Genomic DNA, 22,416 nt, shown 5'->3' with positions numbered 1-22,416 from the left:
TTTGTTAAAATAATGTGTAACTATTACCTTTGCTTTCCTCAATTTAATTATTCATAACTTGTTAGAGTTACCAATTTTTGAGAACGTGTCAAGAAAATTGCAAAGCCACTGCCTGATATCAAAAAGAATGTGGACAAGTTAGCAATGCATAAATACGTATTCTATTTACACTTAAGCATACAAAGTGTTGTGATTCTGAGTAGTGATGAGTGAAATCTGCAGAGTTCACTTTACTGTGAGTTTGGCAAAATCATCAAAATGTTGGGGAACTTCGCCATACCTCACAAAGTCAATGTGAAAGGAGGAACATTACATTTTCTGTGTTTTCCATTTTCTATATTTCAGTCTTTTTGGTTTTTTGTAAAGATGTTTTTGAGTCTTACAACTGTTGTTTTGCCATTTGGATAGACTGCATAATTTTTATATATACTGTGAGTAAGATCTGCTCTTCAAATTGATACATGGGCCATGTATCTTCAATAATGGATTTGTATGCTATAAGTACTTACTTAAAACCAGTAAAAGTGGAGAAAAAGAATCCTGTTTTGTACTACTTCAAAACAGGAACAAATATTACTTGTAGATATTTCATAACAATTTTTTCTGAGTGTTGTAGCACATTCAGTGACACTTTCATAGTATTTGGATGCTTATTCCAAATTATTTCTAACATTCAAAGAACATTTTTGGTAAACATGTTATTGAATCTTGCAACTTATTCTGCCGTAACATATGTGTCCAACATAATTAATTCTTCAGGTGTAGAAATATTGAAAGAGTAATGTATAGCCGAACATGAATTTTGAGTGAAGAATGCTAAAGTTATAGCCATTTAAATCAAAGTAGCATAAAATGGACATAAATGAGGCTGAGTTTAAAGGGCTAAAGCAAAACGGTCATTAAGTGACATTAGGGTCAGAAGGAATGGACAGCTTGGTGCCCAAAACATCATCAGACCGAGGTTGGTGGATCCAGATAAAGTGCTGCTACCACTTCTTCATATTAAGTCTTTCAGGGCGGAAGTTGACTTATGTCAAAAGGAAGGGCTGACGGCTGTAATCAGCTGTAAACGGTGACAAAACCCATTGTCTTGTTTTAGTTGGACTCTCTTTGTTAGAAGGAAAATTAGCTTCATTGGTTTGACTGAGAGTCCCTAAGCTTGTGTGAGTAGCAAGGAACAAACGACTGCAAAAATGACATCAACATCTGACAAGAGATGGAAGTGAATGCATAAAGCAAAATATTCTGTGGATGACGTTTTGCATATATCGCTGAATTGGACTCTGACTTGTCAGACTTCAATTTTGATGCAAGTGATTGAAAATGAATGTCAGGTACCAGCATCAACTGATCGGTCTCCATCTGATCATGGTGCTGAACAGGTTTACGTATCTGACGTGCCTATGGCAATGTTAGCCTGGGAGGACTGCCACTTACAATGACAAGAGGCGCAAAGCACATTGCGATGCACCGCGACCGATGCTGCAGCCCCCCAACCCTACCATGGCAGCCACAGCATGTAACAACAGACGTTTTATGTTGATTTCTCTGTGAAATCATTGCTTTGTGTGCTTTTTCAAAAACTCTTTTGTTTTTTTGGGAAAAAACTACACAACCCTGAAAGAGTTAAACTTGACTTAATGAAGCATTAAACCCCATCAAAAAATGGAGCCGGTCTGATGTACTTCTGTCGAAAATTTCTAAGTTTGCCTGAGGCTAAATTGATTTTTTGCTATACCTGATACTAGAAAATACAGACTTTGGTGTTAGACAAGTAATTCTATGTTTTTTATATAAGAATAAAGATCAAAATTATAAAGAAATTGTGAAAAATGTATTAGTTAAGTTAAAATTTCACTTTTTGGATTCCCATTTACAATTTTTCCCTGAAAATCTCAATAGAGTCCAGCTGCACTCAGGACAGTTTTAGGCCTCAGACAGATTCAGCGACCTGAGACATTCTGAGGCCCGTAAGATGACATCCCTGTCAGGTACATCTCTTTTGACTCCACCCACTTTCCACGCCCCCATCCCCGTGTTTGCGGTACACTTTTATGCTAAATGTACTATTATAGTAATGGTGGCAAACTGAACTTGTGTGCAAGAAACATCTATTATAAATAAAGAAACTTCACCAGGAAAAACTGACGTGCTAATGTAATAAACATCTCTTTGTACTTGCTGCAAGGTTGTGAGCCATCCCCAGTGGGTAGGCAAAGCCGCTCGGTTAACAGAGAAGGTCTTAGTTGGGCGACTAAAAAGACTACTTTATACCTCTTCGTGTTTCTGAGGGCGAGTGCGTCATTCCTCTGGAGCATAAACTCTGCCACAAGGAATGCATCGCTAATATAAATTTTAAAATTTTGTACACCAGTAATAAAACAGCACTAATAATATGACACCAAGAGGACCACAAAGACAGTACTCTAAAGAGCTCCTAAACATCCAGCGCGTAGTATTGCATATTTTGACTGTTTACACAAATTATATGATTTATTTGATTCAGAGTCTATAAGAATTTATTCTTCTTCATTTTTTATATGGGGTCAGTCTTCTGATTTCCAGTGTAGTTCCTTAGCCACAGAGCCACTACTCTGTTCAGTGTAGCACATAACTAACGTTTTAAAAAGCGCAGTCTCATGAATGAGACATTGCAAAACACAGATATAAAACGTATCCTGTAAAATACAAAGTGTTAAGATTTTTTGTTCAATTTGTTTTTAATATATGACACCAAAACGACTGCTTCGGATGCAGAACTTAAAGACCTCAATAATGCTGAATACACAGGAAAACAGCGAAACAGGGGCATCAATTTATACACCTCATAGTGTCTGAAGTACTCAGATCTGTCTGAGGCCTAAAACTGTCCTGACTGCAGCTGGACACTTCTCGAAAATGTTGGAGTGGTGAGTGAAGAGCAGGGTGCAAAATTCCATGAAGATATCATGGACATGGAAAGAAGATTGAGGATGTCAGTTCCATGGCAGACTACTGCTGGATGGTTCATAAGGACTTGTTAGAAAAAAAAGAGGAAAAACGACAGGCTACCAAATGAAATTTGGCATCAAAAAAACTTAAGAAGTGACAAATCCTAGAGAAGGTATATGCCAGTAAATTCATATCTATTGATGCTTCCTTTGTTTTTTAAAAACATAAAACTGACTAAATATTTTAATGTTAAATTGCTTTAGAACAATATTATGTACATGAATAAATTGTTAAATTTTAATTAAATTTCTTTTCAATTTTGTACTTTAATGTGATGTGATTGAGGCATTCTAATTATATTTTCATTGTGCTAATGAATGCAAATAAAAAATAACTATTCAAAATTCAAACAATCTGTTCATGAGTTTAATTTTGCGTAACAGTATAATTTAAGGATTATCCTGAAAGAATGAATATATAATAACAAGAAAAGTATATTGTTTTGTATGAAGAGATTTATGGATTTTGAACATTTTTGTAAAGAAGTAAAAGCTGGAGATGTTCGTAAAAAAATAAGTGAGAAAACAGGTGCACTAAAGAGGTAGAGGGCTCACTGTTACAGTATTAATACTATGTGACAGAGAAAGGACAAAAAGTGAAGAATCAGATTATTTATGAAGCAAACTCTGCAAGATGTCAACTGTTTGAGTGGGGTCCTGGTGTTTCATTGTTCCCTGATGTTTTGCTATACTTCTGGCTACTTGAATGTGACTTCTTCTTCTTTGCTGTTTCCTGATATTTAAAAGAGAATGTTTGCTATGGGAATTAACTATTTTTGCTCTTGCTTACAGTTCAGATGTCCCCATCTGGATTTATTTTTGGCAAGCATTCATTTAATTAATTTCCACAAAACAACACGTGCTAACCCTTTTTTTAACATGTCGGTGGTGGAGAAACTCACTACTGTCGAGGGACATTAATTAAAAAAAAAAAAGGATAAAACGGGTGGTTTGGGTATTTATTTATCCAAGCAAGTTGAAAGCAGTTATAACCTGTCCATCGTCATCCTCTTGGAAGCAGTAGTAGTTTGTGTCATTTACAACTATAGCAGATATTTTCACTATATTTCATTATTGTATTAGCATTATAATCTAAGGCAGATTGCTGCTCATGTCATATATCAACTCTCTCTCTCTCCATATATATATATATAAAACCATAAGCCTAAAAGTGCAACGATTTTATGCGACATTTTGTATGTCACTTTTTTGTCACACTTTAAATCTGGCTTATTTTAAAACCTACATATATATGTTTGGTATCATTCTTTTAAGAATTTATCGAACTTTAATGTGATGTTATTAGACTTTCAGATTCTTACTCTGTTTTTAACAGAGCGAGCAGCAAACTGGCTGCAACTTGGAGGTTGGGTGCCGAAGGCGCCAGGGTGGCTTGCCCCCTGGTGATACCATAAAAGGATTTTTAATTTTATCCCCTTTACTTGTGCCTCCTAAACCCATTTTAAGGTATGTTTGCCTATAATGCGAGAAGCACCTACTGCAATAGCCATGTCTGTCTGTCTGTCCACATAAAACATCCCAATTCAGTTGAAATTTGGCATACTTATTCTTCAAATAAATTTGTCATGACAGTTCAGTTCTCCTTTAGATATCTTGAATAGATTACACTGTACAAAAGTTTTAAAGTTTCAGAATCTCCAATTGAAAAGCATGTCAAAGTTTCAAACTGGTCTATCTAAAAACAGATAAACGTTCTGTGTGACTTTAATGTTGAATTAGTTTATTGTTTCAATTTTACTTTGACAGTTGTAACATCAACTTGTATATTTTGTCTGCCTCTCTCTTTAACTTTGTTACTTTTTTTTTATTTTTACCAGTTGCTTGGACCCCTAGTACAATGCCAGGGGAAGGGCAAGTAGATCATACAGTTGCTCACGTCTCCTGCTACTATAGGCAAGTTAACCACTGAGTACAAAAAGAACAATAAAAAATTCACTGTACTGGAAAAAAATTAAAGAGATAAACAGCTATGTAACCATATGTAAAACTGAACTGACTAAACGAATTTTACTTTAAAGAACCGTTTTCAACCAACAACTAAATGGAGTTTGAACTAATTAATTACATAAGAAAGGTTGCAGCTCCCTTAATTAATATAAACATACGGCCGACTTGAAAAAGGAACTGCAGTTGATCAGATGATCGAAGCCGCTTGCCATTCATTCAACAAGGGCCACACCTTGGTATCCGGTTTCTGCAGTGTATGAAGAGACTGATTGTGCCATATATACAAGGACAGGCCAGGATTACAGCATAATTTACTCGACATTATAACGTACAACAGTCTGAGCTGGGGTTATATCCATGTCCAAAGAGCCGCTTTTGCTTTTGAGTATCTTTAAACTGGAATTAAAATATTTAAAGATAATTGTCACCTTTGGTATTCCTGCTATACAATAAATTAGTTCTTAGTTAATTATATAATTTTAATGAATTACTGGGTTTTAACAAATATTGATCACTATATGGGCAACTTATTTCAGTTCCTTTTTTCCAATTTTTTGTTTTGGTAATTATTGGGTGCTACTCTACCATGTATAATTTCAAAAACGTTATGTTTAAGAAAAGTGAACACATCAGATGATGACATTTTACATCACTTGAATTAGAATCTGCTTGGTATGAAAGCTATTGAGCCACCACAAGCTTATTTAGGCTATTTTTTTTAACTATATGGCATTGTATTGTTAAAAACCATGTATTTAATGTAGTCTATTAACACATGTAATTGCAGTCTGTCATTGCTTTTATTTTTGAATTTAACAAATTTCTACAAAAATATTTAACAAACAAAAACATGACAACTCTTTGATGGAGTAAATAACATGTGAAACGTTTCAACATTTATATCAGTTAACTTCATGACTGATTAAACTGAATGTTACACCATGTATACTGTATATTTTCTAAAATGTTTCATTTGTAGTCTCAGTCTATGTAGCTGGTCACAGTACGCTGGTCAGTCTAATGCAGGCTCACATTATACAACATTCTTTCTTGTGATCTCCTGTCTTGCTGTCACAGTGGTATAGACAATGTTCATAAATTATAAGATCTTTCCTTTGACCAAGAGCATCTGATTTTGAAATGTTTTTTCTCCTGAAAAAGAAAAGTAAAAACATGTGAATGCAGGTTTCAGGTGTTTTTGCCACATTAGAGCCAGATGAGCATCTTCCTGTTGTGATTTGGCATCCCAAGCATAACAAAAGAGAGTGAGGCATCCTGGGAGGGTAACTGTGAACCTCTGCTTATGCACAGAAGGGCAATGAAGAATCTTTACAAATCAAAGATTTATTAATAAAATAGAAAAAACACAGGCAAAAGGATTTGCCCAAATAGGCTATCCACAGGAAACAAAGTCCCAAAACACAGTCTTGAACCAAAACCCTTAAGACAAATTCAAGAGATCAAAAAATAACCAGAAATGTAAAATTGAAATAGTAATACTCATAAGCTAAACCAAAAATGAAGGCTGGACTGCTGGATCCTGCTGCTGGCTCTGAAGATAAAGCCAGGAGGAAGACCCTATGGTGGCCCCGCCTCTTGGGGCTCCACCCACAAAGAACAAGAAATGGAGGTGTTTTTAAAAACAATATGTAATTACAGCCCAGACAGAAAATATGTGAAAATAAAACATATAACTATTGGAAAACAACAAAAATAATAATAAAATTACACATTAATAAGTAACACTTGTTATTTTTTCAGCAAAAGAAGTGGCTGGGGACTTATTTCTACCAATTTCTCCTCCATTTCTTGGCTCCAGACATGTTGTGCAGATACTTTACTTGACCTCATTTTAAGGTTTCCAATGCGCTCACACAGCTGAGGTGTGTTGGAAACTCTATGTAGGAGTTAAAACCAGGGACAGGTTCTTGGTGAAGTACCGTTACTAACCTAACTTTATCTATCAGCCCAAAAATGGAGGAGGAGCCCACCGAAGTGCACTGACCTCACTTGTAGACCATCCTAGAAGTCCTGCCCCTTCCAGTCGCCTCCCTATATACTGTAAAAACAAGATAACCAAAAGAGAATGTTCATTATCAGGCTCATTTCTGCTGGAGCCACACAAACTGAAGACTATGTCATGAAATTTCAGTTCTGCTCTTTTTGTTCTTTTCCTGATTTATTGCCTAGCATTGTTGAGGTTATCCGAGAGACCTCAAGATTTGATCTGGTTTTGTCTCAGTTCTCTCCACAGGTTGTTAACAGTTTCCACCTTGCCCGCCTCCTTCTTTCTTGTGGTCTCAAAGGCTACTGTTCATTGCTGTTTCCACTACTAGTAGGACTATGGACTACTAGAAGATTTTGTGTTGATAATTTAAAACAAGTTTGGAAAAGCTCAATTAATTTATTGTTACTTAATGAGTGTAAGTGACAGTGTGGAAGAAAAGAAAAATTACGCATATGGCACAAGTGTTTTGGTAGGCTTTCCACACTAAAATATAGCATCTATCTTAGAAATAATGTAAAAGGGTTAAAAAATGTCAGAAACGTGTTCAAACATAGCAGGAAGCCAAATAAAGGTCAAGTGAACAAAGATAAGAATGTGCCAGGAGAAGGCTGATGTCATACACAGGATATTATAGTATATTAAGAAATCAGCAGATGTCCTACAACCAGCAAAAACTGGACAGTTGTCACATACACAGAAATTTCAAGGGTAATTTCATGGAGCTGAACCTGAGGGATATGAGAAGTAAAAGAGTGTCTTAGAATGAGACTTTTATAAGGATACGTTTTTTGAGTGTGTAAGCCAACAAACCATTTAGAGTAAATTTCAGGTGATGTCTATGCTTTAACTCAGCACTGTTATGCCAAATTAGTTATCTATTAGATTGACTGTCTGCATTTATTCTTTGACCATCTGCTTACAATGTCTGTGCAGGGCTGTGTTCCTTAGTAGATTGCTGTAACAGGGATGCTCCCCCTTCAGCATTTGCCGAAAAGAAGTAAAAGTTGCAATGGACAAGCTTCCTCCTGCCTGGTTCTTGACACAACAAGGTCCTAGTCTGAGGAAATCATTTCCTCCTTTAATATATATTCTTCCAATTTAATTTCTACCACAACGGGCACATGCAGGAATTTGGCTCAGTTTTCGGGAGTATGTCATTAATATCAAAACTTGGAAAATTGAAGCCAATATCTTTTAGTGTGAATCCGGCATAAAGCTCAGCGTACATGTGACTTTGTTTGTGTGAAGAGTTAAATACTGAAGTAATAAAATGGCAGTTATCAGCTTAAACAATTTATATTAAGGGACTTGTGTTTTTGCTTTGAAGGGACTGTGCCTGTTACGATAAAGCTGAGCATGTAAAAAAAAAATCAATAATTTTCCTTTTTAACACTAGAATTCCTCAACCCTACAAAAAAAATTCATAGTCCCAACCCATCTTAAATCCCTTTGTACCTCGCCTTCAGTGTATTTTGTTTTGTAAATGCATCAATCTGCACAAGCAGCCTGCTGTCCTATCCCCTGTCTTGACAAAGCTCAGCTCAGGCAAAAAGTTCTCCCAGCTCAAGCCAAGGCTCCTTATCTGAGTGTGAGGTTCCTGGAATTGTATAGGGTACATAATACAGTATATAATTATTTGGAATACATGCATTTCATGTGTGTTCCGTGTCTACAAAGATCTGGGTAAGTACAGGATGAAAGGAAATGCAAGAAATGCTGAACACATACCTAAAGCAGAAACGTTTTCCGTGTTATACTAATAATGACGTGATGTGTATAATTTGTGAAGACTTTAGTCCAAATATCAAATAAAGATGTGTGCTTTTATTCAAGAATATAACCAAAGATAAAAAAAAGCATTTGATTTACATGTTGGTGTCAATGACTTAAAAACTCAATTTCAAATGTCAGGGAATCGACAGGGAATTTATTGTTGGATGGTACAGAGGTAAGAACTGTTGCCTTATAACACAAAGGTGCTGGGTTTGAGACCAGGTGCTCTGTGTTTTGAGGATTGAGCTGCTGTTATTATTAATATAATAAAAACATACATTTGATTTGAGTCTGTAACAGCCGGTTTAAATTTTGGCTACTTGTAAAAGTTAGCGCTTATTTTTTTCTTTTTAAATTTTAATTCTCTCAGTGACATTCACGTGGTACAACAAACTTGCCTCTCCCTCTCTGAGTTGATGGCATTTATCTCCATTGTTTTCACAAGAGCAGTGCTGTGTCTGATGCCTGCTCAGAGCTATTTGTTGTAATCAAAGATATGATGTCCCGTGACTGGACAAAGGCAGGACCGTAGCAACAGACAGCATCTTCACAGCACTTTCCCTGGCTAACGCAACACAACTCTGCTTGGCACCATAAGTAAAATGGGACTTCCACCTGCAGCTAAAGTCACTTCAGTATGCGAGCAATTTGCCACGGTAATGTTTAGATCTGACAGCGCCGCACTAATGGTGTATGTGCCCAAAAAGAAGAAGCTTTTGATTTCAGTCTGTAACAGGCGGAGTAAAGTTTGAGCTGGGAGAACTTTTTGCCTGAGCTGAGCTCTGTCAAGGTGGGGGATGGGACAGCAGGCTGCTTGCTGCTTGAGCCGATCGACACCTTTACAAAACAAAAGACACTGATGGAGAGGTGCGAAGGGATTTAAGGTGGGCCTGGGATTACGAGTTTTTTTTGTAGGCTTCAAGAATTCTAGTGTTAACCAATAAGATCATTGTTTACTTCTCCGGTAGTTGTTTTGTTATCAACTTCAAAATTTGTCTACAACTACAAAATGGAAGATAAAATCATGTGGTGTAAGCCAGCGTTTCTCAACCTTTAAGTATTTGCGACCCTAGTTTTCATAACAGTTTTAATCTCGCCCCCCCCTAACATTTTTTTTGAAATGTAGATGCATATTTTATTATACGTACTTAACTTTTATTGACATTTATCTAACTCTATATTTATTGTTCTAGTATCAGAATGTAATTTAAGTTAATTTGTTTTGGTTTCAACCTTTTTTTTCATATTTTTAAAAACACAGCTAAAATTGTGTAGTTGTGAGCCAGGCATAAAACTCAACATTCATCTGCCTTTATTTGCTTGTAGCATTAGGCAGTGACGCTTTACACTGACAATTATTAACTTTTAAAAATGGTATTAAAAGAATGGTCTCACTGCTTTGAAAGAATTGAACCTTTTAAGGTTCACCAGGGCAGGTAAAATAATAATAATTTTCCTTTTTAAACCAATAAGATCATTGTTTCACTGTGATGCAGTCAGAGATTATAGAAGAATGCCCCTAAAGTATTAACCAAACCTGAACAAGGGTCAAAGAACTAAAATATGCTTAATATCTTACGATGCTGTCTTCTGCGTTTGGTGTCTCTTTCACTGCTTACAGCTTAGTTAGTTTGCTTTAAATTAGTTCATTGTGTTTCTTTTTCATGCCTGTGGGTTGCAACAGAATGAAATTGATTTTCCAGAGTTGTTTTGAATTATGCTTTGTGTGTTTCACATCTGAACGTGGAAGAGAAGCTTTGTGCCTTTGTCTGCCATGCATTAATACAGGTTCGAAGTCAAAGAGCTAATTATAAAAACATGCTATCTTCAGATTGCTCATACCTCACACTCATGAATCAGCCTTGTCGCTCTCTCATCTGGAATTTTTCCAGTGTTGCTACTCTATGTCTTTTTTGTAATCCATCCATCCATTATCCAACCCGCTATATCCTAACTACAGGGTCACAGGGGTCTGCTGGAGCCAATCCCAGCCAACACAGGGGGCAAGGTGGGAAACAAACCCCGTGCAGGGTGCCAGCCCACCGCAGGGCACACACACACACCATATAGACACAAACTGCATACAGTACACCAGATGTGCCACTACACTACATGTTGCCATTCCATCCCGTAACCTTAGATCCTCTTCCTCCACCCATCTGACCGTTCCTCCCTCCCGTCTAACCACCATGGGGAGCAGAGCTTTCAGCCGTTCTGCTCCCAAGCACTGGAACTCATTACCTGCGGATCTCCGAAATATCAAATCATATTCATCTTTCAAATGTAAACTTAAAACACATTTGTTTAAAATAGCTTTTTCTTCTTCCTCCTAATTATAGTGGTTTTGTTTGGTTTTAATTTTTAGATTTTCTGATGTTTTAAGTTGTTTATAATTGTGTTTTGTATTTATTTATTTATTTATTTATTTATTTATTTATTTATCTGTTTGTTCGGTGTCCTTGAGTTCTCTGAAAGGCGCCTTGTATAAATAAAATGTATTATTATTATTATTAGATGGAGCCTCATCTGCGTTATATTGTTTAAACAAAACCTCCCTTGACTTGTAATACACAGCTCCCATGGCCTCTGTCTGCCTGTGTCTTCCTCTTTGATTATTGTTCATCCTACGTGGACTTCACCACACAGGGGAACTTCCATCTCAGGTAGTGACCTTGCTCCCATTAAAACTTCTCAACAAAGCCAATTCTGCCTGTCCTAGTTCCTCAGCGGAATACTTGTCATGCCCAAAAAGTCTAAAAACAAGGAATCACTTTCTCTCTTGCAGTTTTGGTTATTCCTCCCCTTTCTGTGCTAGCGCGTCCGCCTTTTATCCACTTTGACCTGACCCACAGCTGGTGCCTGCTGACTGCTAATGTGCTTAAATGGTGATTACCTTTTTAAGCAGAAGCATGCTGCTTGAACCAGTATTAGTTAAAATAATGGGTTTAGCTAAAATCATTAAAACCAGTAATATATCAAGTAGTTAAATATGAGGGGGGGTTCAGTTATAAATAGGAATTTTCATGCTGTGTTTTTATAAAGAGTGCAAGGTAGACATGACTCATGGGAGAATCACATGCATGTTTGAACTTGTTGTTAGTAGTGCTAGCTGCTCTTCCTGTCAGTTGTAATAAACATGTCGGAGCAGGAGGTACACAGTAGTGCTGCACAGTGAATTATTATTACATTTTTGACAAAAGAGGGAGTCATTCCATTTCAGATTTATTGGAGACTTAAAAATCAGTTTGGGGTTGAGTGTCTCCCTCAGTCTCGAGTGTATGATTGGTGCAAGTCTTTCAGAGAGGGACGATCATCTCTTTGGTCCACTTTAAGGAATTTGTGGAAGGGAAAAAAATTCAAGTTGAATGAGGAGGTTATTGACGCTGTGCAAGAATGGGACAACATGCAGTCAAAAGACTCTTCTGGTATTAAGAAGCTTCCTGAGCACTGGAACATGGGTATTGCAGTGGCTGGAGACTACATAGAAAAATAGTGCATAAGTCTTTTCATTGTATTCAATCAATAAAGTGTAGCTCATAATTTCCTGTTTATAGTTCAACGCCCCTCGTAATTAACACACCGCTCCTGGCTTGTTTTACAGCATTTACAAGGCCTGGAAGCAGTCAGCCCGCAGAGGCACTGTACTTGCTGGAACTACGGATTCCAATTTCACCCAGAACTGACAGCTCTGACCGCCAAAAGTCATCTGAAAAGGCAATTTCCCCTTGGGGAGAAATACACTCTACCAAATACTGAATACTGTGCTTCACTTCCCCTTTTAGATGATGTCTCCTCTTTTCTCTTTACCGCAGACAGTAATATAGAGCAACAAGGAAAGCAAGGGAGCAGGTAATATTCTTAAAAGTTCTTAACATGTCAAAAAGCAAAAGCGAATGAAAGTAAATGGATTTGGCAAAGCAATTAGTACAACCCGGAATAGTTTAGGAACTTTCATAGAAATACACTCTATGTGTGACTTTGACTCTCTTAAGGTCATATTGTTGGGCTCTACATGTCATCCTTCTTGATGGTTATGTTGTTCCTTCTTCTCAACCTTCTATCTGTATCTTTTCCTGCTTGAAGCGTAACTTTTCAAAGCTTGTCAGGACCGAGGTGAGACACCCCTAACTCCTCTCTATCCAATATCATTTTGACAGACCATATCAACACCAACCTCACCAGTCATTTGATGGCTTCTGCTTACACATGTGGAACGTCCAGAAAATGACCAGTTTACCATTTTATGTTTCTGATCTTTTCATTCCACTAAGGTGTCTGACTGTTTAATCCCTTCTCTGTAAGCCTGATTTCTGTCTGTAGTAACACTTCCTCTTTCTGTGTTTAAAGCTTGCTACTTTCATAAAAGTCAAAAGTTGAAGTATAAGAAAAGAAATTACGGTTTTAACAATAAGAAAAATTGGCAACAATGCCTACTAACACTTTGAAATAAAGCATAATAAAATTGCCTGCCTGAACAGCAATTTATCCCATCACATTTTTCCTGGCAGGTCCTCTCAAGCTCAGTTAGATTGGATCGGAAGTGTCTATAAACTGCCATCTTCAGAGCTCTCCAGAGATATTCATTTGGGCTTAACACTAAAATCCCTGAATCCTATGAAAAAAGTCGTAATGCCGGGCCACCCTAAATTCCCTCACACCTCTTCATCAGCTTCTTTGTTTTGCAAATGTGTCAATCAGCAACTGCAGCAATCAGCCTGCTATCCCACCCCTCTCAGAGCTCAAGTCTGTTTATCTGGGTGTGAGGTGCCTTGAATTGTGTAGGGTAAATGATACATCATTATTTGGAATACATGTCTACAATGATTTGGGTAAATGTAGGATGACAGGAAATGCGAAGCAAGAAATGTTGATGTAGTCATCATTCAGGCAACAATAACATTTATTTCTATAGCACATTTTTATACAAATGATGAGGCTCAAAGTGCTTTACAAGATGAGGAAAGAAAAGTTTATAAAAAATATATTAGGCAATGCTAAATAACAAAGAATAAAGTAAGGTCTGATGGTCAGGAGGACATTCTACCTAACATAAATGATCTAAATCAGTCTTTATGGTTTTCAGGCTTCACGTGAAAGAATTTGATGATGATGGTCACGTGGACATCTGGCCTTCAAACCATTAATGTAGGTACTGCATGGTGCCTTGATCATGTTTTCCCATCATAATAAATGACTTCTGAACCAATGTTAGTGTGACTGTTGTGTTCTTGAGCACCTCCTTGAGCAAGGCCATTCTTGCTTAGTTTCTCAATATGCTCCTGGTAACATTTTAAATGTTAGAAATACTTTAATCCCATTGCCCTGATCTGGGCCAAGACACAATTTGATCCCGTAGGATTACAGAGAATCCCTTTGACTTGGTTTTTGTCCTGACCATTGCCCTTCTTACGCATTTTGATGGACAATTCTAGGAGGAGTCCTGGTGGATCCAGTCTTCTTCCTATTCACATTTACTGAGGCTATTATACTCCTGGGAACTCTTAAAACTTTAAAAATGGCCTGCTCTTTTCATCACCAGTATTTGATTGCTGGGCTCTTAAGAGAATTCTTGGACTTCTTGGCTTGGTTTTGTCCTGACATGTAGTGTGAATTGTGTGAATTATACTCCCAGGTACATGTGCACCTCTCTGAATGATGTCAAATCATTTCAATTTGCCACAGTTGGACTTCAATCAAGTTTTAGATCCATCCAAAGGAGAATTAAAGCAAACAATAAACCTAAGTACAATTTGGAGTGCCACAGCAAACCATCTGAATACTTGCAGAAATATGAGATTTCAGTTTTTGATTTTTAAAACATTTGCAAACCTTTCTGAAAACATATTTTCAGTTTGACATTATGGGTTATTGAGTGTAGATTGATGGGCAAATACCAAAGTTCAAAGCACCAGAATATATAAAGAATGGCCACATTCAAAAAATAAAATATTCAAAATCCAATAAATACAGAGAATATTCTAGAAGACACAAGAGAAGAAAGTGACTGTGTTTGAGAATCATAGTCTCTTCCTCAGGGCAGAGATGCTGTCACACCAACTAACCTAAATGACGCATGCAGACTATTTGATGAAATACATGTAAGTAAATTAATTCTAGATATATAGGGTGACACAGAAAAATGGGAACTTTTGAAATGCGTAGTGGCAGCCATGTACAGTTGGCAGCACTGCGGAACAAGGACCTTGAGCTGTAAACAGTCTCGCCATTTAGTAATTTAGTAATCAATTGCAAGGCAATCAGTGGCAGCTGTGCGAGAATTGTTCGGTAACCGTGTCATCTTAAGATTCGGTGACATTCCCTGGCCCTCAAGATCACCGGATTTGTCCGTTTGTGATTTTTTCTTGTGGGGCTACCTTAAGAGTCGGGTCTACACGACTCGGCCAAGGACACTGCATGAATTGTAACAAAGAATTCAAGACGAAATTCGTGGTATCCCAGCTGAGATGTTGCAGCAATCAATGGGCAACCTCAACAGCAGATTGGAAGAATGCATACGTACAGGAGGACGCCATCTACAGGACGTAATTTTCAGACATTGATAATTTGGATTACTGTCTCTTAAAAGGCATGTTGTAGTGGTTCAATTGCTGCCAATAAATTTTTTTTGTTAGATTTTTCTATTTTTAGTGGGTTTTTCAAAAGTTCCCGTTTTTCTGTGTCACCCTGTATTATGAATCTCAAATAACATCTACTATTTAATGAAATGCTATCCTCTGTGTGTGTGTGCCCTGTCCCTCTGAGTAATTTGATTGATCAGCTTGACTTTGGTGATGTGATTAAAAGTACAAGTGTGAGACACATGAGGTGGAGAGTTGCCTTCAATGATGGGAAATATAAAAGAGGACAGGCGGTGAGCAAGGCACCTCGAAATGACAGTGTATGAGAAGTAGTCTTTACGGGACATGCTTAAGAGAGGAAGACAAGATAATTGCCATGTCAAGATTCAGTCAAGATTCTCTTCATGTTTATCTTCTAGCTGGTGGAACATGCTTCACACTTTCATATGAACTTCTGACTCCTTCAGTGAGATTAAGAAGTGTTTAAAGACTCTCTTGTTTGGTGAATTTCTGTCAGACGGATAATTGCTTTGTTAGGTTCTTGTAAACACTTGCATTTTGATCTGAGCTCTTCATTTGTAGTGATCAATTTAGTTCCTTTACCCTGTAACACTTGTTCCTAAGAAGTCCCCCAGGCTGATGCTTACTTGATTATGTTGACCCTTTTTGTAAGTTGCTTTGGATAAAAGCAACTAATGAACTTATCATTATTTTATAAACCAGAAAGCACAATAAGATCTTAAGATGCTAGCCAAATTAAGAGTCCAAGAATTACTAAATAACATGGTAGGGGGCTTGGGGGTCGAACTTTTAACTACAGGGTCCCAAAGCTGTGTAATTGCCTACCTGCTACTATAAGAGATGCCCCTTCAGTCTCAGATTTTATAACAGGTTGACTATATCCTGACTAGAGCTGCTAAATAGCTGTGCATACTAAATCTTTGTTGTTAGTCATTAGTACTAAAATGTAATTAATATAATTTTTATAAACAGTTGCTCACCCTCAAGAGCAGCATTTGGGAGTGGCAAGTGGGGCAACCGCCCCAGGCTCCGCACCTAAGGGGGCCCCGTTTTTGAGGTCCACGTATCCTGTTTGAGCGGAATTGTCAAGTTATATTTTCCAGTATATATATATTTGAGATGCTTCTAAGAGGAACCCTTTTAAAATCCCTCTTCAAGGTCAAATTCTGTACATGTACATCTTTGAAAATATTCCATAGTCCACCTTGATCGCCCGAAAAGGGTCGCCAGTATAATCCCTTCCTAAAATAGGTATAGCCATTAGTCGCTGGGTTGGCTTCTGTTTTGACTTGGGAACAACTGATAACTTGTTGCTTTTGACTCATTCGTCTCCGGAGAGCCTACCATCATTTCTTAGTCGAGTCTTTGGTTCAGTTTGCTAAAGTAGGCCTAGTTGAAACAGTGCGGGAAGTGTTTGGCGGTGGAACGCGAAGCAACATTATATTACTGGTTTAGCTGTATCGCTCTCGATGCCATGAGTGTAAGAGATCATGGCTAACTTTTTTTAACAGATTATATCATTATAATCGTTTATAATATCGTTTGCAAAAGGACAGGGGCTGCGAATCGCTGGATCCTGGTCCCAGCGCCCTGAACCACATCGTTGGACTTGTTACTCCAATACTGGAGGTGCAGTGAAGGAGTACGATCACATCCTCATGGGCAGACGCTGGAGGCTCTTGCCAAACTGCACGGTCTACAGAAGTGCCCTGTTTGTGAATTCTGACCACAGACTTGTTGTTGCTACTCTTAGGATCCAGCTTAGGTCCAGTAGGTTACCACCTACTAGGAAAATGAGTCTGGCCAAGTCCAGGCTGTTTCGAATGAGTTTGCACACAGTTTGTGTGAGGAACTTTCAGATTTGGATATGACTGCCAATCCTAATGTGATGTGGGAGATCTTCAGTGACAAGACCCTGAAGGTTGCTGAGGGTTGTGTTGGTGTTACCGGTGTTACTACAAGGAGGTGTTTCCTCTTGCAGGGCACCCTGGATATCATCGAGAGGAGTCACAGTGCACGGCTCAATGGCAACTCTGGTCTGTACCAGGAACAGACAAAAGAGGTGTTTGTTAGAGGAATCTGTGAGCAAGTGACACAGCATCTGTGGTCTAGTGACCCACATCCTGCTTACAGAGAAATCAAAGCATTACACACATCTGAATCTGTTCCTTGGAGAATCGCAATCAGAGCAGCTGATGGAACAGTCCTTACGGATGACACTGCAGTTGTGACCCGCTGGGCTGACTACTTTGAGCAGTTGTTCAAAGCTGATCCTCTTTTTAGGATGTTGGATATCTCTGGGTCCATGGTTCTTGAGGCTGATCCTCCAATTAGCTGTGAGTCCCCCAGTCTCACTGAGATTGCACAGGTGGTGAACCAGCTTCGGGGGGGAGGGGCTACAGGGATCTGTGATATCCGGAATGAACTTCTCCCGGCTGGTGGTAAGGCTGTCCTCATGGCATTGCAAGCAATCTTTGCTTTCATTTGGGAGACTGGCATCATCCCAATTGACTGGAAAACGGGACTTGTCGTCCCTAACTGGAAATGGAAGGGTGATCGCCTGGATTGCAGCAACTACAGGGGATAACACTGCTCTCGGTGCCAGGTAAGGTCCTTGCTAGGGTCGTCCTCATTAGGATCCATGATCACTTGCTCACCTATCAGTGACCAGAACAGTCTGGTTTTATGCCTAAGAAGTCTAACATCAACCGGATCCTGGCATTGAGGGTTCTCATGGAGCGCAAACCTGAATATGGGCAGAGTTTTTGCAGCCTTTGTCAATTTTCGCAGCGATCGACTCAGTTGATTGAGCTGCCCTGTGGGACATCCTGAGGGTTCGGGATCCCCTCGAGGTTGCTGGATATCATGGCCGGCCTGTACACTGGTACTGTGAATGCTGTGCAGAGTGGAGGCAGGACCTCTACGTTTTTCCAGTTGATTCTGAGGTTCATCAGGGTGTGTTCTTGCTCCTACTCTGTTCAGTGCTTGTATGGACTGGGTGTTGGGCAAAGTCCAGTGACCTGAGACGAAGACTGGACTCCTTTGGTACTGTGTCTGTCCGGAAAATCCTTGGGTAGCATTGGTTTGACTTTGTGTCGAATGAGCGGTTGCTCATGGAGTCCCAGATGAGGCACATTACCTGCATTGTGAGGGAGCGCCAGATACGGGACTACGGCCATGTGGCACGCTTTTCCCGAGGGTGATCCGCTCGTAAGATCCTCTTTGTTGGGCACCCAAGTGGGTGGACCAGGCCAAGGGGTCGCCCACATAACACCTGGCTGCGGCAGGTAGAGGGTCATTTCTGGAGGGTGGGACTGGACCGTGCGTCTGCCTTGGGGGTTACAAACTGGGATCCCGAGGTGTTTTGTTGTGTAGTGGGTGCGGCAACGCACTGTATCAGTGCATGCTCCCAAATTTGACTTGACTTGATATCGTTATATTTTGATAAAGTCTGCGTGTTATATTGCAAAAATTTATCTGAATACTGTAATTAAAAAAATCTGGTGTTTATTTTAACATTATTTTTATTAAATTCACGCACAAGTTTATACAGCACAAACATACTGATAACAGTGTTTTACGTAACTGGCCCCGCGTGGGGTTGGTCAGCCCTAAGCCCCACACACCCTTAAGGCCACCTCTGCTCACCCTGCCCTTCTTCTTCTGTGGCACTTGGTGCTACTGCTCTACTGCCAAGTTGCTTGCCTGCCTATGTAAAATTCACTTTAAATAATGAAGCATTGTAGTTATCAGGTAGAAGGGTATGGGGAAGGCGTCTTGTTAGCTGAGTTCTCTAGGACTCTGACTGTGTCTGGCTTTTCTCTGACACTTTTTCCACAATTTGACAGTGGTTCAAAAATTTGCTGATGGACAGATGTTGTTTTTCATTTATGTTAATTAATATCTACTTTGTTTTGGTGTATTTTAACAAATCTGTATCCTTATCTATATATATATAATTTACTAAGGGCATGCAAGACACTGAGCGCAAGCAAGACAGAGAGCCACGCCTGCCAACTCACAGAGCCTCGCCCACCAACTCTAAAACCCTGGGATACACTCAACAGAGCCCCGTCCACCAACTCTAACCCTCCTCCCGTGTCATGGAATACACATGACAGAGCCCTGCCCGCCAACTCTAACCCTCCTCCTGCATCTACCGTCGCTCTCGAGGCATGTGCACTGCCTGCTCATGTGCCAGCACGCAACAACTCACCAAACACAGCCTCAGTCGCTTTCGTCTGTGCTACAGTCCACATGAGAGAGACACACACACAGGCGAGAGTGAGAGACACACACACACACACACACAGAGAGAGACACACACACAGGGACACACACACAGGCACGCGCGTGCATTTTTGCAATGTTACTTTTCTTGGTTGTTTATTAAATTACAGATTTTTCAAATTTTTTTCCCTGTGCTCAAAATTCATTAAAACAAAGTGTTTTTAGCGAGCAGTTCGTAGCGCTACAGTGTGAATTCTTACAGTGTTAGTGTTATTCAATGTTTTTACATTTAGTTTACTATTACGCTGTGCATTCTATGGTGTAATTAACTATATTTGTGCTTAAAAACTTAAAAAATATATATATTTACATACAGTTTGTACGGTCTGGAATGGATTAATTGTATTTACATACAATCCTATGGGGGAAATGACTTCGGTTCATGACCAAATCGGTTTACGATTAGAGTTTTGCAATGAATTAGGATTGTGAACCGAGGTTCCACTGTATATATAATCGACCAAGTCGCACGACCATGGGGTACGCACGACAGAGCCCCGACCACTCACTCTAACCCTCCTCCCGCGTCATGAGGAACGCACGACAGAGCCCCGCCCGCCAACTCTCACCCTCCTCCCGCGTCCACCCTTGCTCTTGAGGCATGCGCACTGCTTGCTCATGGTCCCGCCCCCATCACGTCACCAAACACATCCTCACTCGCTTTGGTCTGTGCTACAGTCCACATGCAGCTGTGAGCCACGTTGACTGTTCACGTTGGTAATTATACGGCGTATGCTACGCCGCGGGTTGGCTAGTACGTTATATTTCTGTATTTAGTAAAAGGTACAGTATCATCTCTTGTTACGTTTTACTGTGCCTGCAACTGTGCTGTGTATTGCTGTATTAGATTTGTGAGGTGGCCATGATAGATCGGTCATCTAGCTCTATGAAGAGGATTTCTTGTGGTCTGTTTTGTGTGTTGAATTTACCCCATTTTTTTTGTCAACCATTGCACACCCGTAGTACCTGGAAGGGGGTTTCTCTGAATTGAATTTCCCAAGATTTCTGCCATTTTTTTCGCCTTCAAGGCTTTTTTTTTTCTTGGAGCTTTTTCTTGTCTTACATGAGAGTCAAGGCTGGGGGGTCTGTAAAAAAGCCCATTGAGACATTCCTTGTATGATTTTGGACTATGCAAGAAATAAGTAGTTATTGATGTTGTTGATTAAAAGTAAAACTAAAATGTAGAACGTAACATCCATCCTATATGAGCACAATAACCACCAAGAAATTCAGAATTGAGATGAGAAACCATTCACCACTGCTTGCCAACTAAAAACATTATCTCATCTGGAATGCTTTCCCAAATATGCAAAGTACTGCTAGGTACAAAAGATGTGGTGGATTAAGTCTCTTTACAAAGTGTGAAACTGAAGTCTAGAAATCAGAAGCAGATTTATTGGTCAAGTATGCACGCATACAACGAATTTGACTCTCGTTTTGGTGATTCTCCAATTATAAGTTACATAATCAACATACACACAACAGTTAATCACACAACTGAGACTGAAATAAATATATACATAATTAAATAACCCAACAGAGAGTTTTAATAGTGACTTTTGATCAGTAAAATAAAAACAAGATAAGAAATGAAAGGAGGAATTAACAGGTAGGAGGAAGAATGTCATACAAAATACAGAATAAGTTTGGCTGTGAAAAGGGACAGTTTTGAGAGTGAACTGTCCTACAAAAACATGTAGGATCCCCACATCGATTTTTGAGAGTTGGAGCAGGCAGGAGTACATTGCTTTCTTTGTGTTTTTTATCACTTTGTGGTTATCTTCTGTATTAAATTAAGGACTTTTTTGTTATAATTTGAGGACTGGTGACATTTTGATTTAGTTTCTTAGCAATACCAAAAGACTGCTATTGTTCTATACATTTGCTTTATTCTCTTAAAAGACACAGTCAATTCCTGAGTGTCACAGTGGTGATTAAATGTTTTTACAGGGCTAACACCAACTGGGTCCTGAGTTCACAGACATCATTCACCTACTGCCTCCACCTGTCTCCTGTCCCCTCAGCTCAGCAAGAATCCGATTCATTAAGTTAAAATGCCCAGCACGCGAACAATTTCAATGTCTCTATCTGTATGACAGTTCTTCTATAACAGCTTTGGATACACTGCCTGAGTTCTGTAAAATCAGAAAAGGATTTTAGTGATTCAGAGGACTATTTTGCTTTTTGGGCTGCACTGTTAAGTGCTGTGTTTTCTATGGAAACAGTTAAAATTCTGAATGGTGAAAAAAGAGAATTGTCATGGTTAATTTTTTTTATTTCAGGTGTACTACCTCAGGCTTTTAAAAATGAGCAGCTAAAAGAAATACTCCACCTAAAAAAGGTAGATATGTTTGTTTAGAACATAAACAAGAACACTTCATTCAGTCCAACAAAGCTTGCCAGTCCTATCCACTTCATTCTTCTAAAATAACATCAAGTCAAGTTTTGAAAGTCCCTAAGGTCCTGATGTCTACCACACTACTTGGTCACTTATTCCATGTGTCTATGGTTCTCTGTGTAAAGAAAAAATGACCTAATGTTTGTACAAAATTTACCTTAACAAGTTTCAAACTGAATCCTCATGATCATGATGAGCTTATTTTACAGTCACAGTCTCGATCCACTGGACTAATTCCCTTCATAATTTTAAACACTTCAGTTATGTCTCCTTTTAATCTTCTTTTGCTTAAACTGTGAAGGCTCAGCGCTTTTAATCTTTCCTCATAACTCATCCCCTGTAGCCCTGTATCAGCCTAGTCGCTCTTCTCTGGACCTTTTCTAGAGCTGC

The 22,416-nt window shown here is 38.9% G+C and overlaps 1 long non-coding RNA gene across 1 annotated transcript in view; it reads left to right on the top strand.

Annotated features, from left to right (window-relative positions):
* Window positions 1-12,412, top strand: part of LOC120532336 — a 28,422-nt gene extending 16,010 nt beyond the window's left edge. Inside the window, exon 3 of the long non-coding RNA XR_005634275.1 lies at window positions 12,341-12,412. This is a non-coding gene — a long non-coding RNA (uncharacterized LOC120532336). The remainder of the gene's footprint in view (window positions 1-12,340) is intronic.
* Window positions 12,413-22,416: the final 10,004 nt, after the last annotated feature.

This window comes from Polypterus senegalus, chromosome 7 (assembly GCF_016835505.1).
Source record: "Polypterus senegalus isolate Bchr_013 chromosome 7, ASM1683550v1, whole genome shotgun sequence".
In the NCBI taxonomy this organism is placed as follows: domain Eukaryota; kingdom Metazoa; phylum Chordata; class Cladistia; order Polypteriformes; family Polypteridae; genus Polypterus; species Polypterus senegalus.
The sequence above is the reverse complement of the archived record's forward strand: the minus strand, read 5'-3'. Positions and strand labels throughout refer to the sequence as shown.